This window comes from Herpailurus yagouaroundi, unplaced genomic scaffold, assembly GCF_014898765.1.
Source record: "Herpailurus yagouaroundi ecotype Mexico unplaced genomic scaffold, PumYag 202, whole genome shotgun sequence".
Taxonomy (NCBI): domain Eukaryota; kingdom Metazoa; phylum Chordata; class Mammalia; order Carnivora; family Felidae; genus Herpailurus; species Herpailurus yagouaroundi.
In genome coordinates, this window is record NW_024412433.1 from 886,232 (window position 1) to 890,557 (window position 4,326).

The 4,326-nt window shown below is 50.4% G+C and overlaps 1 protein-coding gene across 15 annotated transcripts in view; it reads left to right on the forward strand.

Moving 5' to 3' along the window:
* The first annotated feature begins 3,226 nt into the window (after positions 1-3,226).
* The window catches only part of KIF1A (kinesin family member 1A), a 94,621-nt gene continuing 93,521 nt past the window's right edge, over positions 3,227-4,326 (forward strand). For 5 of the 15 annotated variants that reach the window (XM_040450440.1, XM_040450422.1, XM_040450423.1 and 2 more), the window contains exon 1: positions 3,228-3,384. The gene's annotated coding sequence lies outside the window, so the exon portion shown is untranslated. Of the gene's footprint in view, positions 3,385-4,326 lie in introns of all 15 variants that reach the window. The other 10 variants (XM_040450417.1, XM_040450418.1, XM_040450420.1 and 7 more) reach the window with 3 other exon arrangements.

The window sequence follows — 4,326 nt, forward strand, 5'->3', positions numbered from 1 at the left end:
CCTGTCTCAAGAATAAATAAACATAAAAAAAAAAAAATACAAATTGAAGGAAACAAGCTTTGCACCTAGAGTTTTGTATCCAGCCCAATTGAAAGTATAATAAAAGTCTTCTCAGGAACCTGAAGCTTCAACATATTTTTCACCCAAAACCCACGTTAAAAATACAGTGTATTTCATGAACAACATAAATGCAGGAGAGGCTTCCCAGAGGTATGGAAAATAACAATGACCACATTCCTGGGAATGAGTGTTAGTTATTTTAAACAAAAGTGAGGACCAAAGGAAAAAAAAAAAGAGTATGTCCACGATAACTCAGAACCATAATCCTAGACAATCAGGGCCCTGGAGTAAAGAATCTTTGGCAAGCTGAGGTACTTGGATGTTAGGGACAATATGTGACTACAGAGGTTCATGGGGTAAGTAAAAATGGTGTTAAATTTAGGGCAATTGCTATAAGAATAAAAGTAAGACCAAGGATAAAGCAGAAGAAAATTCACGATACTCCATGAAAAATAGAAAAAAATGAATACAATAAATAAAATTTTGTATAAGCTGGCAAACCAAATCTCAACATAACAGTTAATTACTATAAATGTAAGTGGATAAAATTCCAATTAAAAGGTAACCCCCCCCCCAAAAAAAAGGTACAACCTGATTAGATTTGAAAATGCTAACAATGGGTAGCTTAAAAGAGATACACTTAAAAAGAAAGATACAAGGGGCACATGGGTGGCTCAGTCGGCTGAGCATCCGACTCTGGAGTTTGGATCAGGTCATGATCTCACGGTTCATGCGCTGGACGGCAAGGAGCCTGCGTGGGATTCTCTCTCTCCATCTGTCTCTGACCCTTCCCCTCCCCCCTCTCAAAATAGATAAATAAACTTTAAAAAAGAGAAAGATACAAATAGCTTAGAATAAAATGTTGGCAAAAGACATGCCAGGCAGATACGAACCAAAGGAAACTGGATATGACTTTCAAATTTAAGACAAAAAAAATTTTTTTTTAATTTTTTTTTTTAAAGTTTATTTATTTTTGAGACAGAGAGAGACAGAGCATGAAGGGGGGAGGGGCAGAGAGAGAAGGAGACACAGAACGGGAAGCAGGCTCCAGGCTCTGAGCCATCAGCCCAGAGCCTGACGCGGGGCTTGAACTCACGGACCGCAAGATCGTGACCTGAGCTGAAGTCGGACGCTCAACCGACTGCGCCACCCAGGCGCCCCCCCAAAAAGTTTTTTTAAACCCACATGGGACACCGCATGCATTCTGATGAAATGGGCCACAGAACAATAGTGCACATCCATCAGGATCATTTAAATACCCGAGAATAAGTCTCAACGTACATCACGCAAGATCTGCCAGACCTGCAGGGAGAAATAGGTATTTCAACAATTGTCACTAGAGATTTTAATAAAAAAAAAAATTAATAGCTCAAGCAGACAAAAACTAGAAGTCTCCAAATCCTGAACATCATAATTAATAATCTTAAAATCATAAATATCTACAGAACTCTATACCCATCAAACAGAGAGTACAACCTTTTAGCACATGTAGAATAGTTATAGAAAAGGACCATGTGTTGGGAGCTGAAGAGGCCTCAATAAATTTCTGGGGCAACATTCCATGCAGCGGGCTGCGATGTTTGGCTTGTGCTTCAAGGTCCCCTCTGCGCCATGTCCTAAGAAGCCATGCTGAATGGACCTCGTCAGTGGGTGCCCCAGCCTTCCAGCTGCCCTTGGACTCAGGCAAAGGGGGCGCTCCCAGGTCCAGAGAGGAGGGGAGTGGGGTCCAGGGCCAGGGGTTGGCTGCTCTGGTCCCTCTTGATGAGTGCTCAGCTAAGCCCTCTGTTCCCGCCAGGGCTGCTCCCTCTCCTCCCTCCTACCCCTTGCAGTCGGCCACAGTGTCACTGCAGTGTCCCTCAGTCCTGGGGTTTCCCTTCTCCTACCTACACCTTTGTAAACAGTCCCTTTATCAAATACTCCTCACATTACCTAATTGGAGCGTGCCATCTGCTTCCTGCCAGGATCCTGACTGAACACAGACTTTGTTCTCAGGCGGTAATGCGATTAAATTAGAAACTGGTAACAAAAAGTTACGATAAGAGAAATACCGAAGCAAGCGAGCAAGAAACGCTATTGGAAAGTAAATAACATTATTAAACAAGGCATGGGCTTATAACCCACGAGTTTAAAAGGAGATCATCAGGGATATTAGAAATATTTAGATCTGCGGCGCCCGGGTAGCTCAGGCAGTTAAAGGTCCGACTTTGGCTCAGGTCATGATCTTGCGGTTTGTGAGTTCAAGCCGAGCGATGGGCTCTGTGCTGACAGCTGGGAGCCTGGAGCCTGCTTCGGATTCTGTGTCTCCCTCTCTCTCTGCCCCTCCCCTGCTCGTGCTCTGTCTCTCTCTCTCTCTCTCCCTCAAAATAAATAAACATTAAAATAAAAAGAGAAATATTTAGATCTGAGTGATAATGAAACATCATATGTCCAAATTTGTGAGCCCTGATAAGGCTGTGCTGTAGAATGAAGTTTGCAGTTTTAAATATATCCGTCAGAAAATTAGATGGTTTAAAAATAAATGAGTTTGAGCACTTAGCTCAAGACGGAAGCAACATACAGACCCGGAGAACCAGGAAGGAGGGAAATCATCAACAAGGGCAGAAATGAGTGAAACAGGAGGAAAGATGAGAAGACGGCCTAAACAAAAAGTTGGCCCCTTGAAAATATTTAAAAATATTAACAGAGAAAAACGCAAGTAAACAAAGTACAGACTTGAAAAAGGAGAAATAACTAGAGAGGCGATTGACATAAGAATGAGTATATGCTGGTAATTTTAAAAGCTCAGTGAAATTGATTAATTCCTAGAAACATGTAAAATTTGGTTCAAGAAATAGAGACCTTGACCAGATCAATAAATATGATGGAAATGATAAAGCCCCCCATGCCCCGCCCAGATAGTTCTATTGTTTCTACCACAAGTTTGGAAAAACAAGAATTTCTCTTTTATGTAGGTGGTTCCATGAAATAAAAGAAGAAAAGTTGGGGGGGGGGGGGCTTCGGGGGATGGGGTGGGAGGGTGGCCTCCTTGGCAGGATGCATATTCCAGGAGCTGGGCTGGAAAGGGACCTGGGCACCTTGTTACTCTGGAGGAATGTGCCACACAGATGGTGCAAATCGAGGCGAAGCCCCCCAGCCCTCACTGAGTGGGGTGAGGATTCAATGGTTAACTAAAACCTTCAGGGCAGCGTCCTGCACCTGCTGGGCGCTGGGGGAGGCTGAGCCACGGGGATGCAGAGAAAGCTGATGGCAGGAGCTGGGCTGGAAAGGGACCTGAGCACCCCGCTTCCGCGAAGGCATAACGTCACCGCGCCCACCGCAGTTCCGGTGGGTGAGCTGGCTGGAGGCTCTGTCAAAGGTGCCACCCCCTAGGGTGGCCGGTGGAGGTCGGTGGCAACAGCGATGCCACTCGGTCTGGGTGGCCTGGGAAGCCGCTGGACAGGTTGACGCAGGCTGGGTTTGCCCGTGTGGCCCGGCAGCAGCGTGTGACCTGGTCCACGGAAGTTAGGCTGCGGAGGCAGGGTGTGAGGACCGTGGGGGCTGATGACCTGGAGAAGTGGGGCGGGCGGCGGGTGGGGGTCTCCACCCAAGGCATGATGGGAGGAGAAGCGGGAGGCGGCCGGCCGGTTGCATCATCCCTCCGAGAAGAGCTGTGCGCGATGCTCTGGTCCCCTCCAGTGCCGGACCGAGCCTGCAGACGCGATTAAAATTCACCTGTTACACCGGAGTCGGTGTCCGCTCCCCGCCCCCCACCGCCCCTCCCTGCGGCAGGGACCCCACCGAGTCTTTGTCCCTCTGCGACCAGGCGCTCGTGCTGCCAGCCTCGCGGGTGGGGGGGCTGGGGGCAGGCGGAGATTTCACTAGAAAGGGGTCACACTTGGGGGAAGGCCCGGCGCGGGATCCGCGGCAAGTGCGTGTGGGCAGGGGGCCTCTGGGCAAGTGCGGGTGGGCAGGGCGCCGCCCGGTCACTCACCCCCGCGGTGGGGGGGGGGGGGGGGGGGCGCGCGCGCGCGCGCGCGCGGGGACTGCGCGGGCGGAGGGGGCGCCGCGTTCGAGCCCGGGGTCGGTTCCCCACGTCTCCCACCGAGCAGACCGCGGTGTCGGCGGTGATGTCACAGCTCGGCTCCAGGCCCCCCGCCCCCTCCGGTCCCAGCCCCCCTCCCCGAGGCGGCCGCGACGCCCGTCCCTCTCCCCGCGCGACAAACCAGCTGGCGGCTGGGGCTCGGGCGCCGCGCGCAGCCAACCAGCGCGGCGGGAGGGGCGCGGGGC